The sequence below is a fragment of the Schistocerca americana genome, chromosome 2 (genome assembly GCF_021461395.2).
Source record: "Schistocerca americana isolate TAMUIC-IGC-003095 chromosome 2, iqSchAmer2.1, whole genome shotgun sequence".
Taxonomy (NCBI): domain Eukaryota; kingdom Metazoa; phylum Arthropoda; class Insecta; order Orthoptera; family Acrididae; genus Schistocerca; species Schistocerca americana.
This window is the reverse complement of record NC_060120.1, coordinates 1,001,100,455-1,001,125,645: the sequence shown is the minus strand read 5'-3', so window position 1 is coordinate 1,001,125,645 and position 25,191 is coordinate 1,001,100,455.

Genomic DNA, 25,191 nt, shown 5'->3' with positions numbered 1-25,191 from the left:
AAGTCATTCCCTCATGTCTTAGCAGATGTCCTATCATCCTGTCCCTTCTCCTTATCAGTGTTTTCCACATATTCCTTTCCTCTCCGATTCTGCGTAGAACCTCCTCATTCCTTATCAGTCCACCTAATTTTCAACATTCGTCTATAGCACCACATCTCAAATGCTTCGATTCTCTTCTGTTCCGGTTTCCCAACAGTCCATGTTTCACTACCATACAATGCTGTACTCCAGACGTACATCCTCAGAAATTTCTTCCTCAAATTAAGGCCGGTATTTGATATTAGTAGACTTCTCTTGGCCAGAAATGCCTTTTTTGCCATAGCGAGTCTGCTTTTGATGTCCTCCTTGCTCCGTCCGTCATTGGTTATTTTACTGCCTAGGTAGCAGAATTCCTTAACTTCATTGACTTCGTGACCATCAGTCCTGATGTTAAGTTTCTCGCTGTTCTCATTTCTACTACTTCTCATTACCTTCGTCTTTCTCCAATTTACTCCCAAACCATACTATGTAGTCATTAGAGTGTTCATTCCGTTCAGCAGATCATTTAATTCTTTTTCACTTTCACTCAGGATAGCAATGTCATCAGCGAATCGTATCATTGATATCCTTTCACCTTGTATTTTAATTCCACTCCTGAACCTTTCTTTTATTTCCATCATTGCTTCCTCGATGTACAGATTGAAGAGTAGGGGCGAAAGGCTACAGCCTTGTCTTACACCCTTCTTAATACGAGCACTTCGTTCTTGATCGTCCACTCTTATTATTCCCTCTTGGTTGTTGTACATATTGTATATGACCCGTCTCTCCCTATAGCTGACCCCTACTTTTTTCAGAATCTCGAACAGCTTGCACCATTTTATATTGTCGAACGCTTTTTCCAGGTCGACAAATCCTATGAAAGTGTCTTGATTTTTCTTTAGCCTTGCTTCCATTATTAGCCGTAACGTCAGAATTGCCTCTCTCGTCCATTTACTTTTCCTAAAGCCAAAATGATCGTCACCTAGCGCGTTCTCAATTTTCTTTTCCATTCTTCTGTATATTATTCTTGTAAGCAGCTTCGATGCATGAGCTGTTAAGCTGATTGTGCGATAATTCTTGCACTTGTCAGCTCTTGCCGTCTTCGGAATTGTGTGGATGATGCTTTTCCGAAAGTCAGATGGTATGTCGCCAGACTCATATATTCTACACACCAACGTGAATAGTCGTTTTGTTGCCACTTGCCCCAATGATTTTAGAAATTCTGACGGAATGTTATCTATCCCTTCTGCCTTATTTGACCGTAAGTCCTCCAAAGCTCTTTTAAATTCCGATTCTAATACTGGATTCCCTATCTCTTCTAAATCGACTCCTGTTTCTTCTTCTATCACATCAGACAAATCTTCACCCTCATAGAGGCTTTCAATGTATTCTTTCCACCTATCTGCTCTCTCCTCTGCATTTAACAGTGGATTTCCCGTTGCACTCTTAATGTTACCACCGTTGCTTTTAATGTCACCAAAGGTTGTTTTGACTTTCCTGTATGCTGATGGTTCAAGTGGCTCTGAGCACTATGGGACTCAACTGCTGAGGTCATTAGTCCCCTAGAACTTAGAACTAGTTAAACCTAACTAACCTAAGGACATCACAAACATCCATGCCCGGGGCAGGATTCGAACCTGCGACCGGCCGGCTCCTGTATACTGAGTCTGTCCTTCCGACAATCGTATCTTTTTCGATGTCTTCACATTTTTCCTGCAGCGATTTCGTCTTAGCTTCCCTGCACTTCCTATTTATTTCATTCCTCAGCGACTTGTATTTCTATATTCCTGATTTTCCCGGAACATGTTTGTACTTCCTCCTTTCATCAATCAACTGAAGTATTTCTTCTGTTACCTATGGTTTCTTCGCAGCTACCTTCTTTGTACCTATGTTTTCCTTCCCAACTTCTGTGATGGCCCTTTTTAGAGATGTCCATTCCTTTTCAACTGTACTGCCTACTGCGCTATTCCTTATTGCTGTATCTATAGCGTTAGAGAATTTCAAACGTATCTCGTCATTCCTTAGTACTTCCGTATCCCACTTCTTTGCGTATTGATTCTTCCTGACTAATGTCTTGAACTTCAGCCTACTCTTCATCACTACTATATTGTGATCTGAGTCTATATCTGGTCCTGGGTACGCCTTACAACCCAGTATCTGATTTCGGAATCTCTGTCTGACCATGATGTAATCTAATTGAAATCTTCCCGTATCTCCCGGCCTTTTCCAAGTATACCTCCTCCTCTTGTGATTCCTGAACAGGGTATTCGCTATTACTAGCTGAAAGTTGTTACAGAACTCAATTAGTCTTTCTCCTCTTTCATTCCTTGACCCAAGCCCATATTCTCCTGTAGCCTTTTCTTCTACCTCTTCCCCTACCACTGCATTCCAGTCGCCCATGACTATTAGATTTACGTCCCCCTTTATATATTGCATTACCCTTTCAATCTCCTCATACACTTTCTCTATCTGTTCATCTTCAGCTTGCGACGTCGGCATGTATACCTGAACTATCGTTGTCGGTATTGGTCTGCTGTCGATTCTGATTAGAACAACCCGGTCACTGAACTGTTCACAGTGACACACCCTCTGCCCTACCTTCCTATTCATAACGAATCCTACACCTGTTATACCATTTTCTGCTGCTGTTGAGTTTACCCGATACTCATCTGACCAGAAATCCTTGTCTTCCTTCCACTTCACTTCATTGACCCCTACTATATCTAGATTGAGCCTTTGCATTGCCGTTTTCAGATTTTCTAGTTTCCCTACCACGTTCAAACTTCTGACATTCCACGCCCCGACTCGTAGAACGTTATCCTTCCGTTGATTATTCAATCTTTTTCTCATGGTAACCTCCCCCTTGGCAGTCCCCTCCCGGAGATCCGAATGGGGGACTATTCCGGAATCTTTTGCCATATCGTTTTATCAATTTCAACCAAAATTTGATCAGATATCATTCACTGTTTGAAAAGAACCACTGTTCGGCAAATACCACCTACTTGTCAAACGGACGGGGGTGAGAGCAGAAAAGAAGCGTAGCTTTACACGTAATTTCAAATATTTATCCGCGCCTTCTCTCCCCCCTCCCCCCCCCCCCAAAAAAAAAGGTTATGTAAGAAAAATAGTCTATCGCTTACTACATTTTCGCTGTTCGTGTAGTAAAACTGTCGTATTATGTATGAACGTTAAAATTACTGCTTCTTTACTACTAACTCTATTTGCAACACATTTTACAGACAGTTTTCACATATAGCACTGAATGTATCTCCAAAAATATATCACTGTACGTCACGTGTTTCAGGAGATATGGCGTCATAAACACCGAAATCTGGTAAAAATTGTGGTATCACGACTTTCTTATTCTTTATTACTAACACTATTCGCAATAAATTTTGCAGATAGTATTCACTTACACTACAGAATACATCTGCAAAATATATCATTGTACTGTATATTATTCAGGAGATATGACTTCATATACATTGAGCTGCGTGAAATCGAAACTGAACAGCAAAATACATTATAGATACAGGTGAAATATGTGTTTAATATATTAAGTATTGCTAAAATATATGAGATATGTGCGAACCCGGGCAGTTATGTGGGTAAAAAGCTGGTCCTAATCGGCTGGATCGATTTCAGCTAAATGTGGAGCACTTGTTACTGCCTGGAAAGGAATACTGTGGGGAAGAAGGGGCATGAAGCCACCAACTTCCTGTTGAGGTTAGGTTGATAGCGTGATGATGGAGAGAGAGGGCAGGAGATGGAGATGGACAGAGAGGTAAGAGGGGGAACGGTGGAGGGGATCGACAGATGGGGAGATGAACAGAGAGAGAGGGGTGGAGATGGCCAGGGACGGTGAGCAGATGGACAGAGAGAGAAAGAGGAGAAAATGTGCAGATAGGGGGAGAAGAGGAAATTCACAAAATGGCTCTGAGCACTATAGGACTTAACTTCTAAGGTCCTCAGTCCCCTAGAACTTGGAACTACTTATACCTAACTAACCTAAGGACATCACATACATCCATTCCCGAGGCAGGATTCGAACCTGCGACCGTAGCGGCCGCGAGGTTCCAGACTGTAGCGCCGAGAACCGGAGGAAGTGGACAGAGAAAGGGGAAGTAGTCTATGGGCATAGAGAGTGGGGAGGGGAAGATGGATAAAGTTTGGGCTAGAGGAGGTTGGACAGAGAGGGAGGAGCAGGAGGAAATGTTCAGAGAGGAGAAGGAGGAGATACACAGAGAAAGAGGGAAGGAGGAGATGATGGACGATAGATTACTAGAAGATTGGGATAAATATATACCCGGGCAACGCCAGGAACTCAGCTAGAGCTGAAAAAATATCCACCTTCCTAATGGTCAATGTGTGTGACTATCATGTGGAGGGCTTGGGTAAAATTCCCGGTACGTCCAGTAATTTTTCCACGGTGTGCTGTGTGGAACATAGCTCACTCTGCCTCGTGGTGGTTGAGGAACTACTTGAATGAATAATTTAATAAAAGAATACATTGCCTGTTGTAGGCTGTGTTGTGCTTTATTAAAATCGTGCTATTAGCGAATTTTGGCCGTGAGCCATTATCAAGCAGTTGGAATGCATCAATGTAGAAGAACTTCATATGTCTGCATAGATCGTCTGAAACGTCCCCTTAGAAAAATTTATGAATTACTGTACTGATAAAACTCTTACGCTATTTGATTTTCAAACAGCTGAGCAAAACTGAACGTACTCAGACATTTCGCTCTTTACCTATTCTGATCAACACTAAACTGAGACACAATATTTTTAGCGCAACGCAATTTGACTTTCAATAATCCCTACAAAAGAATGGCCCTGACTAACATAAACCTATACTTTTCACAAATCACTTACCTCACAAAAATCTTCGTTACTCGAACTACTGCAATACAGCGAGCGCCACTATTTCCAGCTAAATAAAAGATTATAACTACTGAAGCCACTAACTACTGATGGGCATAATTAGCAAATGAAAGATTTTGATAGAGAACAAACAATATATTTACCTTAATGGTGTTCAAAAGTCATAATATATATATCAGTCTATGATATCCAATATTACAGATTTACTCTTTCTGATGGACCCAAGTCCAGATCGTCCGCTCTCAAAACTCCGCCATCTCTCTCCCCACATCCACCACTGCTGGAGGCTCGCCTCCAACTGCGCAACGCTATGCGCTGTTAACATCCAGCTGCCCAACACTACAATAGCAAACAACAATGCAAACCAGCCACAGACTGCACACAGCACAGCCAGTGATTTTCATACAGAGCACTACGTGGCGTTACCAATAAAAAAACCTAAACAGCCTACTTACATAGCCCCCATGCTCCCCACAAAAAAAATTACAAATTGTGTTGGGCACTGGCCAATACATATTTGTTACAAATTTTTTACATTAACGCTAACAAATATATCAAATGCACACACTTATCGATACACTGTTGGTCATATGCAAAGATTTTCTCACAGTCCATAAAGACAGTCCTGATCATTCATCACAGTGAAATTGCACTGTTTTTCTCGAAGTCTGAGCAGTAAAAGAAAATGCACACGGAAGTAGTGGATTTCCATGCAGACTTGAAGATGTAGTGTTGTCCTTCCAACAGAAAGACAGTGCTGACTCTTGACATGCAGACAGGTAACGGGCCACAACAGACAAACCCACAGCAGAGTCAGTCGACGTTTTGAAGTATATTGGTAGTTAGGTCATCACAGAGCAAACCCACTGTAGTCCTGGTAGAGAGTATGGTATTGGTGGGCCATCAAAGGTGCAGACCCACTGCAGTCCTTGTAGAGATGGCCAGCAGCCGTCTGTTGCGACTGTGCAGGTGCCCAATCACCATCGAAGAGTCTTGCAGACAATATAGCAAGTCCATAACCCACCACTTGTGCACTCACAAAGTTTTTGGAAATGTCCTTAGAACCAGCAATGCTGTCAACCAGTCACTTGCTGAATTATTAACACACATGCAAACACTAACAGCCCCAACTTCTCACATATTGCGCATATATTATGACCAATAGAAACGTGTGCACTGAATTGAAACTTAATTTGAAGAACTGGTGTCTATACAATTATAAATTTACAACATAAGAATACAATTACAAAGGTGCAAAATACATCATTACAGAACATAACACTACAGATAACATTTGTAGTAACACAGGCTTTACAAAAGAATAGAAATAAACATATACATCAGTGTTACAGGAATTATGACACAAGTAAATATATAAAAGGTCAGAATAACTTTTAAACATCAACTTCACACATGAGTATTAAAACAAAACAGAATAAATAATGTCTAAACATCTTTACAAAGTAAATGACATATTCTTAATGCAAATTAGATTTGATGATAACAGTATTCCTCATCATAGTGAATGTAGCTTAGTACTAGAAAAATTCTACAACATAAATCTTATTAGCTAAACACATAAAGACAGGAAAAACAGAAATACACAAGGGTACACAAACACACAGCGGAATAACACAAAGGGAAAGGACAGGGTTCGTTTTCAGTGTAACATTTCGTACTGCAGTCGAAACCAAAACTTCATTCCATAGATCTTTTCTCTTATTTCAACATTTGTTTCCACCAAAAAATTCTATCCAAGCATGCTTTCTGTATTTATATGTTCACATATTTCTTACCTCATTATTTATTTTCCATTATCTTACCTCATCATTTATTTCCAAGAAAATCCTACATAAATCTGTTGTCCCTAAATCCTATTTTTTTGTTCATATCCTCTTTCAAAATAGTTTTTTGGCCAAACCATTTTCTTGTAGATTCTCAATGCATTTCTTCCAATTCATCACAACTCGTTCTCTTATATAGCCTACCCCATCTTAAGCTAACTTAAATCTACTGAGCTCAGATGCATAAACTAAGGGACGAGGCATTGCATCAGTACAAAACAATTAACACAAACAGCAATGACAAAAAAATGCAAATTGTCAAAGCAAGCAGCAGTATATCTAAATTAGCAAAGCACATGCAACATTACAACTAATATGAGCCAATGTGCAGCAACAAGAAAAATAAGTCAGTAGTAAATCTGGCTTAACAGAATAATACAAAGTGAAATTCAGTAGAACTATGCCTGGCAAACAGCAGCAGCAAATGCAATAATTTATATCTAAACATGACAAAGCTCAAGCAGAAAAAATATTACTCTAAAGATAGCCATGCCTAATACCTATGTCACATCTTAACACTAGAGTGATGCATCATGATAACTTACTCTAACAGACAGGTTACCAAGTCATTGACAAAAATTATGTATGTAATTCCTGTGAAGTGGATATGTCTTTTTGTGCTCCCTCGTTTTTTTGGAAGTAGGTCATAAAATTATTATTTACTGGATCTGTAGGCATAAAATATCTATATTAGTACATCTATTAAATTTTATTTTAACTAATGCTGCAGTGCAGCTAGAAACTAGATATTAAACAAAATGAGCAATCTCTCAACTAGAAAGACAATAGATGTAAAAGGTTTCTTATCATTTCATTAGGCATTTTAGTAAATATCATAAATTAAGAGCTCCACAGTGTAATCATATGTTTTCAAGTTTGAGCGTGTCGTATTTGCGATGCTTTCTACAAAGAAATGTCAACAGCGAGAATAATGGCCTCTTTTTTTCTACACCTAATGGCTTTCTTTTTTCAGACAACTATCTTTCAGCTGGGCGCCCAAAACGCATTACGTCAAGGTCACTTACCTTTTTTTGCCGAAATATTTACGACAGCAGTTCCCCTACAGTGACAGTCACATATAAACATTTCACAGGTCGAGAATTTGCGTTACAAATGTGTAGAAACAAAAATCCTGTAAATATAACAGTATTCAAAAAATTGTCGCCGGCATTGTGATACATATACACACATTTCATAACTGTTAAAGTACGATCCTTGGTTTCCAACATCCTTTTTCACAAACCGGAGTTCCTAAACACTACTCATTATTCCTTACCTTATTACACATGTACATATTCGTCGACACTTCTTGAATATTTCGTCATAATAAATATGTAGCATAATCAAATTCCTCATATAGCATCAGCTTATTGATCATAAACATACCTCAACAGCATAATACACATCGTCATCGTAATAATAACATCATAAGAGATCAATCACATCTCAGAATCGTCGCAGCTTCTTTCAATAATTTCAAGACCTTCAATAAAGTCATCTACCTCAAACGTACTTCAAAAATCATGATCCCTTACCAAATAAATCATTCAAAGCTCTCATAGTATCATAATGGTTCTGAAAAAATATGAGCAGTTCACATAGTACAGACAAAATACAATTTCATAAGTGTGAAGTTATCCAACTGTGTAACTGCGTAAACATGTGTCACTGATGTAGTAAAAAAATGTTTGTCTCTCTCAGTTAAATGATCGATAGCTGTGTAATTCTGTCTTATAGAAATATGGTACCGATGTGTAAAGTTGTATAAGCAAATACCATATTAGCTAGGGCTCCTTGTGCTTGCCAAACACATGGTACACAAAGTAGGCGTGTACCCCCTTGGGGATTAATGTAATTACACCCTCATGTGTTACAGATTACAGCAATGGAATGAAATGTATCACTTAAAACTTTCTTTGTAATTCAAAAATCTTTAAAAATAAATGTTTTAAGTTCAAAATTAATCACTCAAATGCGTGTCCTGTAGCGCTAAATGTGCGTCTTGCTGTAAGATAATTCTGTGGAAGTGTCGTAGCTATCGTCCTCTGTAAGCAAAGTTCTGCTGAAGTCAATGTACTCACCTCATCATAAACAAAAGGGAAATGCTTTGCGTATAGATATCGTAGTTATTACGCTTATTACCGTGATGAAGAAAGTACTGTACTGTAACGTATTGTTGCGCTACGGAAAAGGCTGTCTCATTGTAGCTATACCACAAAAGTTACTACTAAAACATGTTTTACTTTCCAGAAGAATTCAGAAAAACTGTGCAGATATAAAACAAATACGCTGCAAAAGCAACAATGTAAATTGTGCCACACATTAGTAGCGCCGTGATATAATCGTGTAGCTGTCAAAGAAACCAAATACTGAGTCATCTTTAATCTCACAGAAAGTACTTCAAATAAAGAATGTCTTTTCAAGTAAACCAAAATGTTGCATTAAAATCCCATTACCAGTATATGTTCTATAATCGTGTAGCTGTCAAAGAAACCAAATACTAAGTCATCTTTAATCTCAAAGAAAGTACTTCAAATAAAGAATGTCTTTGCAAGTAAACCAAAATGTTGCATTAAAATCTCATTACCAGTATATGTTTTAAGTATGTAAGCTTGATAGTCGTTACGTAATCGTGCAACTAACAAGCAAGAATGTACACACACAATAACACTGTGTCGTCTGTTCGCTATAAGAATGCATTCGTAATTACTGTCTAAATATGTTCCCTTGGTTCTAGGCTGGATAGTTAATTTTAAAACAGTTGCATATTAACAGTTTCTAAGTGTGACAAATAGTACTAGTAACGTGAGATGAAAAATTTTATAGCAAAGACTACGTTAAAAAGCAGATTATCTCTCAATAAACGGTTTTACGTGTGAAATGTGGTGCACTCCTTTACTCTTCATACTGCTCAGAGTTTCAACTTGAACGCAATTATCATGCAGTATACGTCGGTGAAGAATACTGGAATTTTTCTCAAGGTTAGCGTCTATGTTATTTTTCTCTGAGCCAGCCGGCGCACATGGCTGCCTGCGATGCGAGTCATTGTCTGTCTCTTTGTTGGCGCGCGTCGTTATTGGGACTAGGAGACCTAACTTCTACAAATTCAGCTTGACGAGAAGGCCCTGCGCTGTTTGAATCTCGCCAGTTCTGATGAAATTCAGGTCTTTCGTTATGATTATGTCGTCTGTCGTCATGTCGGTAATTTGTGTAATTACTTTCTTGTCGGTCACGTGGTGGAGAACTTCTTCCTGAGTCGTAACTGCGCGGAGAACCGTTGCGTCTGAAGGTATTCTGTCTCCCTTGATAATAATTGTTTTGGTTCCCATATTGTCTGTTTCTATGGTTGTCTCTGTCGCATTCATTACTATGGAAATGCGATCTTTCTCTGTAATGATTACTACTGTGCCAACGGTTGTCATACGGGTGGTGTCTGTTTTGGTCACGATTTGCGTTGTAAGAATAGCCTTGTCGTGTCCAGTTATAATTTCTGTCATCGCGGAATTGACACCGATGTGACCTGTAATTGTTGTGCTCCTGTTTTCGCGTTCCGCGATTGTCAGTGTCAATTTCCAATTCTTGTAACATTCCCTGAAAAGCTTCAATGTCGTCTTTGCAACGTCCTGCCAAAATAATATGTCGTAAATGTTCAGGCAATTTGATTAAGCAAATGCGGATGAGTTCTGAGGGGCTGTAAGGGTTTGACAGGTACTGATTCTTGTGCAACATGTCTTCAAAATATTTGACAAGACTGGGAAATTCAGATTGTTCGAAATGTTTCATCATTATGATGCTATGTTTTACTCGGCCTTGTGTAGCTTGAGACCAATATGCTGAGAGGAAGGCATGATAAAATTCTCCTTCACTGTGACAATCGTGAATGACCGATCGCATTCCGACAGCTGGTTCATTCTCTAAGTAGCCACACATAAATTCTAACCTGTGCTCCAGTGACCAGTTGGGAGGAAAACAATGAGAGAGTTGATGGAGCCACGCTTGTGGATGAATGTCGTTGCCAGAATTCTTAAATGTTTTGAATCTACGTGTAGTAATGAACAGCAAAATCATCGTGTCGGCGAGTCGCATATCGGTCATTGTTACGTCGTGTCAGCGGTTCCATTCCATAATGAAGGTAAATACATTGTTTGTTCTCTATCAAAATCTTTCATTTGCTAACTATGCCTATCAGTAGTTAGTGCCTTCAGTAGTTAGAATCTTTTGTTATGCTGGCAGTATTGGCGCTCGCTGTATTGCAGTAGTTCTAGTAACGAAGATTTTTGTGAGGTAAGTGATTCATGTAAGGTATAGGCTATTCTTAGTCAGGGCCATTCTTTTGTAGGGATTATTCAAAGTCAGATTGCATTGCGCTAAAGAAAATATTGTGTGTCAGCTTAGTAATGATCAGAATAAATAAAGAGAGAAATGACTGAGTACGTTCAGGTTTGCTCAGCTGTTTGAAAATCAAATAACGTAAGAGGTTTACCAGCACAGTAATTCACAAATTTTTCCAAGGGGATGTATCACTGTATTACATACTATGTTCACCACATTCTTTTACGTCATATACATAAAATCAGAAGTCGTATTACATCGTAACATACCCTAAGTGCTGCAGCCTGACGACGAAACAGCTGTTACGATGTTGTCAGAAATGTACTTACTTCCAGGCATTGTAAACCTGTCGATAACTGTGTGCAATTACATTATATTTGCTACTGGCTGGTAGATTTAGTTGAAGTATGCGTACTCGGTAATCTGTGAGAAAAGGTCACTTGATGACAAATATATTCTTCACAGTAATTAAAATGATATATGAAATTACAAATATCAAGAAATACTGATAGAGAAAGAACCTATTTATTATTGGCATGCTATTCTTAAAGAAAGTATTTTAACGTAGGTTATCAGTGAATTAAGGTCACATGCAAATATATGTGACCGGCTAATTCACATATTGTACAGATCAGTGTTTCATAAAATACAAATTTCAAAAATATTTTAAATTTATATTATGTGTGATCAGTGGGACCAGACGATAATTTATGAGAAGCAAATATGTAACTATAGGTCTACCTTTCATTGCTCCAAGATGGGTAGGAAGTGATAACAGGATCCAATAAAGATATAGGTCTTGGAGTAGACTTAAAATTCATTGCAACAATACTGCACAGGGAAAAATGAGAAAACATCCTTCTAAAAACCATGTTCATGAATCGTATAATTAGCAAAACACGCAGCACAAACCACATTATGCAAAGAACAACGTAGGAAAGCAAGTAGAAATGTCTGTAAAATACAGCTAAAAATAATTCGAAGACTTGCATCAATAAACATATGGGCTACTACAAACATTATCGTAGGTCATCAGTGTGTGCAGTGTGTGAAGATTACGCTCACAGAACAACTAAATGACATTTCATACAGAGGATTTTTTTCTTTTAGATTACATTAATTTATTAGGAACCCATAGAATCCTTGTACAGAGACCAAACTGGACTAAATATGATTTTATCTGCTGTACGCTTTGTATTTTTCAAAAGAGATAGATATCGGCAGTGAGATACTAAAAGAGAAAGTCCGCAAAAATACTCATTACTGGACATATACAGGTGTCAAAACGTACAACACAAAAACATGTGACACAAAAGAATGTGCTGAGCAGCATATGTAATACATGACATGGAAACGTAAGTAATGTTATTGCACTGTAAATCTGGTTACGCTAATGTGAGCTCTGGGATACTTTATCTATACATGACGATCTATACAAGACGATCTATGCAGAAATGTGAGGCTCTTCTATGTTGGTGTATTTCAGGAGCTTGATAATGGCACACAGTCGAAATTCGGTAATAGCGCGATTTTAGTAAAGCACAAAGCGGCCTACGATGGACAATGTATTCGATTATTCAACACTTGTTGGCTGTGGAACCCCATAGCAACAAAATCTAAATGAAGAGTTGCTGACCCAAGATGTGGGAACCTAACAACACTCCAGAGACACCTGTGTTGAGCACATGGCCCTCCATACTGCAACCAGATGACACCTTTGGCAGAGGACGGCAAGTCGGCAGGTCTCCTCCTATTTGTTTATAAGTACAGAACTCTCTTTGTGTGGCAGTTGATCGCACTGTTATGAAGAGTGCTTCACGCGCTGTGTGTAAACATGCGCACGCCGCGCTGAGGCGCTCAGTCTTGGCTTGGCAGCCGTTGAGAATGGAGCTCCCGTCGGATGTTACCGCCAAGTGCGAATTGCGTGCAGTTATTCGGTTTTTAGACGCAAGGGGCACTGCGCCGATTGAAATCCATCGCCCATTGACGGAAGTGTATGGTGAGTTGTGCATGGGTGTCAAAAATGTTCGTTAGTGGTGTAGAGGGTTAGCAGCTAGTCGGATCGAAATTCACGACGAACAAAGGAGCGGGAGACCGTCAGTTTCTGAGGAGACAGTGTTGAAGGTTGAGCAAAGCATGAGTGAAGATCGGCGGATCACGCTGGATGATATCTGCACGTTGGTTCCTGAGGTTTTCCGAAGCACCGATCACAGAATTTTAACGGAAACATTGAACTACCGGAAGGTGTGCGCAAGATGGGTGCCACGAATGCTGACTGAGGACCACATGAGGCAACGAGTTGATGCTTCCCGCGCATTTCTTCACCGCCTTGCAGCCGAACAGGACAACTTTCTGGACTCAATTGTCACGAGTGACGAAACCTGGGCATACCACTTAACACCTGGGACCAAACAACAATCACGCCAGTGGCGGCATCCTTCTTCGCCAAAGCCGCGGAAATTCAAACAAACAGTCTGCCGGTAAAGTAATGACAACCGATTTCTGGGATCGGAAAGGGGTATTGCTGGTCGACTTTATGCGCACTGGGACCACAATTAACGCTGACAGTTACTGTGAGACTCTGAAAAAACTCTAACGGGGAATTCAGAACAAGTGGAATGTTGAGCAAGAGCGTACACATTCTCCATGACAACGCTCGCCCACACATCGCTCGGCAAACCGTTGCTTTCCTGCAACAGTTACAGTGGAACATAATCACCCACCCACCCTGTAGTCGTGACTTGGCGCCCAGTGACTATCACCTGCTCCCCAAGTTAAAAGAACATTTGGGCGGAAAGCGTTTCAGCTCCGACGACGAGGTAATAGAAGAGGTTCACAACTTTCTGAACAGCACGGCGGCGAGCTGGTATGACATGGGCGTACAAAAACTGCCGCAGCGTCTTTAAAAATACATCGACAGAAATGGTGATTATGTCGAAAAATAGCTAAATGTTCAAGCTGTTAACTGATGTAAACCATTGTAGAAAAGAACAGGTCTATGTACCTATAAAAAAAATAGGAGACCTTATTTTTGGAATTATCCTCGTAGTAACTGTAATAGAAGGTCCTACATGCGTTTTTGTTACTTGAAGTCCTCGGAGCGGACACCGGTACCTGCCTGGAGCACTTAGTGCATACCGTGAGCAACGGCCCCAGTTTTGTGCCTGGAGCTGGGAGGTGTGAAGTGTGAGGAGTGGTCTGCGGTGTGGGAGGCAGACGGCCTACAAGACAGCAGCTGCAGGGGGCGCATCCCGCGGCGGATATGAGTCGGGGGCGGGCGTCCCGCGGCGAGGCGGCGCAGCCTGAAATTGAATTCGCGGGGGCGGCGCCGCCTCCACCGCCGCCTCTGCCGCTGCCTCCGCCCTGGGGCTACAGATTAGCTGCGAAAATGGGCCGGTCCTTCAGATGTTATATTCAGGAATCGGGCGGCGCAAGAATGCCCCAGGGAGGCGGCGAGTACCCGAGCAGGGGATGGAAGGCGCGCAACCCACTGTGGGTGCTCGCTTTGTGCTCCCCGCTGCTGAGTCATCCCGTCCAGTTATGAACCGGGCGAGCTACTACTTTGTTGCTATGAATATTGTAAACGGGATCGCGTCCGGCTACTGAGAGGCAAAGTGGATCAGCGTGCGATAGGGGGCGAATGCAAGCGGTTATTTGCAAACAGAGCTAACTAGAGTCTTAGTTTGTTTCCCCTTGGCTCCGTATTAATTCGCATAAAATGACGAAAGAGAATTGAGAACATGCGTTAGCAGCGAGTTAAAGTGATCTCGGTTGTGTATACGCCTCTACATCTAACTCAATAAGGGGAAAGCTACATTCATTGTAGCCCTATTGGCTGTTCTCAGTACAGCCGATACAGACAAAAGAAACATTATCACGTCCCCAATGAACATTTTGAAGCAGTTTCACCATCAGGACTACAGTTATTACCGAAGACTGTTGTTCATTGCGGTGCCGAAGCGCCAGAAACGTGCATGTGTGAATTATGGTGATTGTTTTCGTAAATGAGGTCGTAATGAAGTAACTTTCAAAATGGATCAAATGGATCTGAGCACTATGGGACTTAACATCGGAGGTCATCAGTCCCCTAGACTTAGAACTACTTAAAATAGACCGGGACATTCCGCATAAAGAGAAATGACAAATCACCCCGAGGTTATTACGTGTGAGTGACCAAACCAATACGCACTATAAGAACTCACGAAAATGATTTTAAAATACAATGAGAAAAATTATAAACTCACTTAAATCGAAAACAAATCGGAAAAATCAAGAGGCATAGGCATCTCACCAGAATTTAACTTGAAGTCAGCTGCACATAACCCTCGAAGCCGACAAGCACAAGCAAAGTGAACAGACTCACATACCAGGCAAGAACGGCCTACACACTGCACCGCTACTGTCTAATCACATGATTAGCCCTGCAGCGAAAACGGCTGCCCGTTGATGACTGCCTGAATCGAAAATTTATCGGAACTAGGCGTGAACAGATGCTACTGCCTTCCCTCGCTATAGAGAAGTGCAGATTGCCGCGGGTATAGATATTAAACCCTTCGCCAAGATCACGCATAGATTAGAGACCGAAATTAATTCTTAAGTATGTTACATAGGTACTGAAAGGTCATAAGGTACGTAAATAACTTTTTTTCAGTGTTGGTTTTTACTAAGCCGTTGTGCATGTAGAGGCCTAGCTTCATCGTCAGCGATTTCCAATTGTTGTTTAAATCGTCTTGAAATGGTGTATAGGACATGTGAACGTTACTTCTCCGGCCGTTCTGCCCGAGAGGTTCCAGGCGCGTCAGTCTGGAACTGCGCTGCTGCTACGGTCGCAGGTTCGAATCCTGCCTCGGGCATGGATGTGTGTGATGTCCTTAGGTTAGTTAGGTCTAAGTGATTCTTTCTAGGGGACTGATGACCGCAGATGTTAAGTCCCATAGTGCTCAGAGCCATTTGAACCATTTTTGAACTAAAGGATTCAGGTGTTTCGCAGCTGTCAGCGTGTCTTCTATTACTACCACAGGTCCCCGTGCAAGAACACAAGAATGTCGCCCGTAGCATAATATCGCTGCCAACCGCCTGCGCCCGTAGCGCGCTGCACGTTTTGAGCCGCCGTTCACCTCCATGACGGCGTTTGTGGAGACAAGTGACTAGTGTAGCAAAGATGTGACCCACCAGTAGAGCCTACACATTTCCATTGATCGACGGACGAATCCCGATGATCTTGTGCCCACTGCAGTTGTAATTGACAATGCCGTTGGGTCAACGTGTGAACACATAGGGGGTAGTATGCTGCGGAGCTCCATGTTCAACAATGTACGATGAGCAGTGTGCTCCGAAATACCTGTGCGTACACTAACACTGCTCTTTTTCGGAACTATTCTACTTTAAAGAGAAGATAAGCCTCCGATCGACTTTGTTCTGTGAAGAGTATTGGACGTTCAAATGGTTCAAATGGCTTTAAGCACTATGGCACTTAACATCTGAGGTCATCAGTCCCCTAGACTTAGAACTACGTAAACCTAACTAACCTAAGGACATCACACACAGCCATGCCCCAGGCAGCATTCGAACCTGCGACCCAGTAGCAGCGCGGTTCCGGACTGAAGCGCCTAGAACAGGTCGGAGTATTGTACGTTGAACCATTTAGCGTCTAGTGGCACTTTCATTACACCTCTTTCCATACATGCTCAAGACATTCGACCCTCTTTGCCGCTTCCAAGATACACATTCCTAGGCTCTGTGTAATAATAATTTGCCCTTTGTCAAAGTCGCTTGTCTCAGTGGATTTTCCCATTTGCTGCCCATATCTACGCTATGGTCCAAAAATGGTTCAAATGGCTCTGAGCACTATGGGACTTAACAGCTGTGGTCATCAGTCCCCTAGAAATTAGAACTACTTAAACCTAACTAACCTAAGGACATGACACACATCCTTGCCCGAGGCAGGATTCGAACCTGCGACCGTAGCGGTCGCGCGGTTCCAGACTGTAGCGCCTAGAACCGCTCGGCCACCCCGGCCGGCATACGCTATGGTGATCCACCGTCAGTGTCTGCTCCGCTTACATCCTTTTCTTACGGCATCACGTGGTGGCAAGGCCACCAAGCCAACGTCGCTGTTGGCCTTGATCATAATGTTTCGGTTGTTCAGAAAAATTTCCAGTTTATGTTGCAGTAACGTTCTCCTTATTCGTCTGCTAATTATGTGTCTGATGAATGAATTAAAAAAAAGAAAAAGAAATGAATGGAAAAGCTATTTGAAATTTTCGGTGACTTTCATGTAGTGGATCTTGATTCATAATTAACTGCACGATCCAGGTTTCGGCAAAATGATCCGGTACAAGTGGTTCGCCACGAAATTATTGCCAAAGCGTGAAATTCTCAGTAATGTTAACGAATTTTCGTTTTCGAGTGAGCTTCACACGAAGAAATGTCACTGTGGCAAAGCTGCCTCCGCGCGATGCTCATGGAGTTCGGAATTTCTTTGTTTCGAATGTTTCTACGGACGGTATCATCCAAGGGAGTGCACCGAATGTTCCTTAGGAGTAAATGATGTAAAATAAAATATACTAGTTAATAATTTGAGAATATGAGAATTTAGAATGGTTGTAGCCCCTTGAACCTACCACACACACACGCACACACATACACACACACACACACACACACACACACACACACACACACACACACAAAGTGTCATATAACAAATGTACGATCATTATTATGAAACACAGTTATAATTTTACAGCTAATACAGTATGGGGCAAATAAAATTGGCCCAGAGAACAAAGTTCAAGGGTAAAAAGAAACATACCAGAGGAAGGAAATACAGCATTGAACAGACTATAGTAGATGTTGAAAGTGTGCACTATTCATCTCTTGCTGAAGGCGGATCGAAGATGGACTGCTGGAATTGCGGCTGTCTCATCCGAAATATTCTGTTTCAGTCCTTGAAGTTTATGGGGGTTATTGCAGTACAACTTAGACAAGAGGGCTACCAAAACAGAGTAATCGCACACTGACAGATGAGGTGCCGTGTGTGGACGGTTAGGATCGCTACCACGCTGACCTCTGCTACAACTCTGACAGGTGTCAAGATTGTATAAATATGTTCTAAGGCTCGGTCGGCTGTATGAGCAGTTGTTTTATCCTATTGGAAGTAACTGTAGGTCTTCCTCCTGCGTTATGCAGAAACAAGTGGTACCCACTCCTCAGTGCGACTTGTATTTGTCCCACCCTGTATAACGCCTCTGTATACGTTAACTTGATAACAAATATTCGCGTAGCAACCTTCCACGGACAGTGACTGATAATTAAAAAAAAAAGGAAAAATAAACTATACTACTGGCCATTAAAATTGTTACGCCACGAAGATGACGTGCTACGGACGCGAAATTTAACCGACTCGAAGAAGATGCTGTGATATTCAAAAGATTAGCTTTTCAGAGCATTCACACAAGGCTGACGACACCTACAACGTGCTGACATGAGGAAAATTTCCAACCGATTTCTCATACACAAACATCAGTTGACCGGCGTTGCCTGGTGAAACGTTGTTGTGATGCCTCGTGTAAGGAGGAGAAATGCGTACCATCACGTTTCCGACTTTGATAAAGGTCGGATTGTAGCTTTTCGCGATTGCGGTTTATCGTATCGCGACATTGCTGCTCGCGTTGGTTGAGACCCAATGACTGTTAGCAGAATATGGTATTGATGGCTTCAGGAGGGTAATATGGAACGCCGTGTTGGATCCCAACGGCCTCGTATCACTAGCAGCCGAGATCTAATCCGCATGGCTGTAACAGATCGTGCAGCCACGTCTCGATCCCTGAGTCAACAGATGGGGACGTTTGCAAGACAACCATCTGCACCAACAGTTCGACACCGTTTGCAGCAGCATGGACTATCAGCTCGGAGACCATGGCTGCGGTTACCATTGACGCTGCATCACCGACATGAGTACCAGCGATGGTGTATTCAACGACGAACCTGGGCAAAACGTCATTTTTTCGGATGAATCCAGGTTCTGTTTACAGCACCATGATGGTCGCATGCGTGTTTGGCGACATCGCGGTGAATGCACATTGGAAGTGTGTATTCGTCATCGCTATACTGGCATATCACCAGGCGGTATGGGGTGCCATTGGTTACACGTCTCGGTCACCTCTTGTTCGCATTGACGGCACTTTGAACATTGGACGTTACATTTCAGATGTGTTACGACCCGTGGCTCTACCCTTCATTCGATCCCTGCGAAACCCTACATTTCAGCAGGATACTGCACGACCGCTTGTTGCAGTTCCTGTACGGCCATTTTGGATACAGAAATGTTCGACTGCTGCCCTGGCCAGCACATTCTCCAGATCTCTCACCAACTGAAAACGTCTGGTCAATGGTGGCCGAGCAACTGGCTCGTCACAATAGGCCGGTCACTACTCTTGATGAACTGGTATCGTGTTCAACCTGCATGGGCAGCTGTACCTGCACACGCCATCCATGTTCCGTTTGACTCAATGCCCAGGCGTATCAAGGCCGTTATTACGGCCAGAGGTGGTTGTTCAGGGTACTGATTTCTCAGGATCTATGCACCCAAATAGCGTGAAAACGTAATCACATGTTAGTTCTAGTATTATATATTTGTCCAATTGTAACCTCCCCACAAAATAAAATTAAATAATATGAATAAAATTCTAATTTAGTGTAACCTCCAAACAGAAAAATTCCTAAACCTCTCAACAGTAAAAATTATAATTATGTCGTTCACATTCACTGTAACGTCCCAATAAAAAAATAAATTCAGTAACCTGGTAATAATACAATGTAACCAACCTCTCAATTAAATTGTCGCTCACTTATAACTTTTCAATAATTCACTGTGAATTTAACCTGGTAAATCCTGGACTACACCAGCGCTGCATCATGGCCCTGAAAGATCATTCTGAACAAAAAAGGAAAAATTATTACCTCAATGAAGCCGCCGGATATATCTGCTCTTACAATAAATTTTTCCGGCACAGCTCTGTGCAATGCTGGTCGACCTATCTGTCATTTATGAAAGGAAGCAACTGATTTTTCTATTGCAATAAACGGGATGATCATGGATGGGAGAAATTAGTAAATTCTTTAAATTGAAATGAATGGTTGTTAAAAGTTACTTTTTATGAGGAAGATTATTGTTACGAGAGTTTTAAAACATTTACATGCGACTTGAGATAACATTACTACATATGCGTGAAGCTGCATTTTACCTTATACAATAATACTCAGGCTCTGACATCGCTGCACCGCGACCGGGCCAGCCAACACGATACACCAGACCAGACCAGAGCAGACTCCAGACTAGCAACAACTTACAGTTACAGTTACATAGTTCCTACTGCAGTCAACACTGCTCTCTGGTCAGAGATTCTCTTATACCTTGCCTATTGCAGGCAGCGCATGAGCAATACATCGAAATTACATCTGCGCGGACCTCTTACATAACCCTGCACTGGGGGGGCAAAAATTTGGCAGCGATGGTGAGTCAATTGGACTTGCCATGAGCAACAAATTTTTCTAAAATTTACTTAATTAACTAAGTTTACAGACACAGAGTATATACATATATATATAAGTGCAGGACATGAAATGAAATAGAGTGCACATGCACTGAGTACAGAACATATCAAGCAATGACAAAATGTATACAGAATGAATACAAAACATATTAACAAATGACATAAAGTGCACACGCACTGTATATATAAGAAATGACAAAATGTATACGCAATGAGTATAAAACATATTAACAAATGACATAAAGTGCACACGCACTGTATATATAAGAAATGACAAAATGTATATGCAATGAGTATAAAACATATTAACAAATGACATAAAGTGCACATGCACTGTATATATCTTTTTTACTATTTTACAAGAACTAGGAAGGATTGTATCATGGTTGTAGCATAGTAGGTTGCACGTAGCTGGACTGAAAGTCCATATCTTTCTACAGAAGCACAACACCAAGTGAGACAATCGGAAGATCTCTTCCCTGAAGTATTAATCAGTGTAGCCAAGGCACTGAAATGTCGTATTAATATTCAATGTTATCATTTTGGTAGTACATTAGGTACACCAAACAGTGGGACCATAATAACATCTCCATCGTTCAAGGTGGTGGACAGCATGATGTGTCAACACCACACTCCTGTAAGGTACACCAACGTAGAATTAGTGCAAAAACCAAATATAGTGCTCCATGATCATGAGGATAGACAGGACAAACGGATATTGCAGTAATTTCTGGTAATTAGGTCAGAAGGTGAAGGACAATAAGTCTTATGCTAGTCATCATTGAGAATTACATTAGTCTATCAACCGATTTGAGTAATTGTTGGCACTCATTGCCTAGTTACTAAATATTTCTGTACTATGTATGGAGTATTACAGAATATTATTCATAAGTCATCTGATTACACTACATATTGGCACTCATTGGCCAGTTACAAACCATTTTTATGCATTGTTCAGAAATCATCATTCAAAACGAGAGTTAGTTATTGGCATAGCATTTACAGAGTATAACAAAAATATTATTTACAGAAATTATTGGCATAGCATTTATGCATTATTACAAAACATCATTCAGTACTACTCAGAACTCATCATTCAAGTGACATAGGACATATTTAAGATGTAACACACTGTAACTATTACTCAAGGTCTGTGGTCCAATAATACATAGATATAATGTATTCAATACATCTGACAAATCTGCATTATATGTAGTACTATAAATATCTCTTAAACTAGTAGCATTATTTGGGACTGGTAATACATTTTTTTGTGCTAGCAACGCATTGCGTTGGGACTGATAATTAATTGCTGGGGCATGAAAATATTTGCTTTTGACTTATTGCTGCAAATAAGGATTAGTAACGTCATTCGTCATGAATCAGCTGTAGCAGGGTTATGAAACAAGTAGAGTATATGTGATCACGTTCATGAATGACACACACAAATGGGTAAAAAAAATGCAAGTACCAGAACAGGTTTAATAACTAACTGCTTATAGCACATTAATTTCATGAATAGCTTCTTCTGGAAAAAATACAAAATGAATTATTGAGCTGAAAGAAGAAACGCATATTATGCTGAAAAGTAGTGAACTTCGAATTAACAGGTAATGAAACGTGTACTCAATATGCATGTACTCTAGCTGTCCTTTCCAAAACATTCAGTCATTATACCATCCGATATAAGACATACTGTCAAAACGAACTGCAACAAATACTTAAATAACTACATAGCATTTCTTAACTAACAGTAAATATATAAACTTTATCATTATCCTCATCTGCAAAGAAAAACTTCATAATTCATATTACCATAACTTCATCACTATCGTCAGCTGCAAAGAAAAACCTCATTATTCATATTAGCATTTTCTTCATATAACTATTCATCATCATTCATCATCATCTGCAAAAAGACACTTCATTATTCATTATTCATATTACCATTTAGTTCATACATATATTCATAGTATAGAGTTTCTTATTTCTAGCATATTTCATCACTAAAACTAAGATGTGTAGTTCTGTCTGACAGCCTGCATCAATCGCCTCATATTCTGAAGGAAAAAAATTAGTTAAGACTGCTATTATACGATGTGTATAGTATATTCTTGTTAGTGCTTGTTAATTCTGATCCATTTACTCTTCATCACAAGGTATTCCATTTTCTTTCGTTCATTCCAAAGGTCAAATTCCCATTTCATACTAATCCATTGTGGTTTGTTTAATTTATTTCTTTTACACGTTATTGCTTTCTGAAAATGATGAATAAGGATTAATATCTTGCATTTAAATCACATACCCAGTAAATAAAAACTGGTTTCTAGTGATACAATTAAGCATACAGCATAGCATGACAGAAAACGTATTATGTCAAAAACATAGACAGTTTTCAAGTGCAAAAAAAAAAAAAAAAAAAAAAAATGTACACAGAGTATCATAACGTAGTAGCAACAAAAAAAAAAAATGTAAAATAGTCAAGATATTGAGATATCATAAGGAAAAATGTTAAAGTCAACTAGTGTTTGTTATATCTTGAAGATTTCGTAGTGCATACAAACAAAACAGGAAAACAATCATACATACACGAAAAATGGAATATGTGCACGGTCTGATATATAACGACAAGAATAGCGACCTACTAACCTTACCTTGCCGGGCATTTGCCAAGAAAAAAATATGATAATCATCAGTAAGTAGTCATATGAATATAATTGCATAAGTGGTCATATAAAAATCAGGAAATGGCATTACAGTGTTATAAATCATAAAGTATGGTCATTCAATAAAGGGTTTAATATTGGAGACATGGTGATTGCCTTTACTTTTTCTGGTTCTGAGAGTTTCGACGTGTACTACATTGGGGTGAGGAATGCTACGAATTCTGTATGGACCTGCATGTAGAAGCTCAAATTTACTGCATCTACTCTTTCCTCTGTTGGATAAATAATGTGTGCGTACTAATATCTTCTGTCCAATGTGAAAGTCACGGCGTGTACAAACCTGTTTTTGCTGTCTTCTCCGGCGCTCTGCGGCACGTTTGATGTTGTTCAGTGCAATGTGAATTATTTCATGGTGTCATAGTCGACGAGATGTAGGAAAGGATACTAATTCTTTAATTTTGTTAGGTGGTTCAACATTTTTCAGTATAACAGTCGGAGATAACATAGTAGATTCATTTGGTATGGAGTTAATTACATCCTGGAATGACAGTATGTGTGTATCCCAATCAATATGTTTTTTGTGTTAGTATATTCTACATAGTTTACCAATTTCTTTCATTAGTCGTTCACAAGGGTTCGAAGAAGCGTTATACCTGGATATATAGATCGGAGAAATGTTTCTTGTTCGTAACATACGTGTCCATATAGCAGATCGAAACTGTGGTCCATTGTCGGAAATTACGTTCAATACATGCCCTACATCGATAAAAAAATGTTTTACAAATGCATTCGAAATAGTTGTAGCAGTAGTTTTGCGTAACGGTGTGAAGGTTACAAATTTTGAAGTGAGTTCAACAGCGGCAAGGATGTAACAAAAACCTCTATTAGTTCTGGGAATCGGACCAAAAATGTCTACAGCGGCCATGTGTCTCAACTTAACAGGTACAATGGGATGTAACGGAGGAACATGTGAAGTCGTGTCTGACTTAGCTTTCTGGCAGATTTTACATGACGCTAAAACTCGTCGAATACGTTTCTCCATGTTGGCAAAATAACAGTTCTGTTTCAGTACGAGAAAACATTTTCTGGCTCCGTAATGTGCGTAAATTAAATGAGTATACCAAATTAATTTGTTAACAAATTCGTCAGGAATGCATAGTAACCAGCTGTTACTGTCAGGGTGAGAGCGGCGAAACAGAATGTTGTTGCGTACAGTGTAATGGTTTCTGATGGTAACATTATTCCTATCTTGCCAAAGGTGTTTAATTTCTTTCCATACGTTGTCTTTACTCTGGTCTTGTGCTATATCTTGTAATGACGCCGAAATGAAATTTTCAAATGCAACTTGTTGAATATACATGAATCTAAAATTTGCTTGGCAGAAGTTGGTTGCGATGTCTTGCTGATTGTTGCTGAGAGAACGGGATAGTGCGTCTGCTACAATATCTTGTGTACCGGAAATGTGAACAATTGTAAAATTAAATTCCTGTAAATAAAGTTTCCACCTGCTTAATCTGTCATGTGTAAATTTTGCGGAAAGTAAAAACTGTATAGCTCTATGATCTGTGTAAACGGTCGTATGTCTTCCATAAAGAAAATGCCTGCACCTCGTAAATGCCCATACAACACATAATGTTTCAAGTTCCGTAACAAAATAATTGCGTTCAGCAGGTGACAGAATGCGACTCGCAAAGGCGTTGTTTTTAATTACTGTAGAACCATCTTCTTCAATTTCCTGAAGAATGTGTACGCCTAAAGCGGTGTTAGAACTGTCAGCGGCAATGGAAAAATTTCTAGTAAGATCTGGGTGTGATAAAAGAGGTGCATTCAACAAGGCATGTTTCAAATAACATTTTCGTGAACAAGATTCTGTGTATCTGAAATATTGCTTAC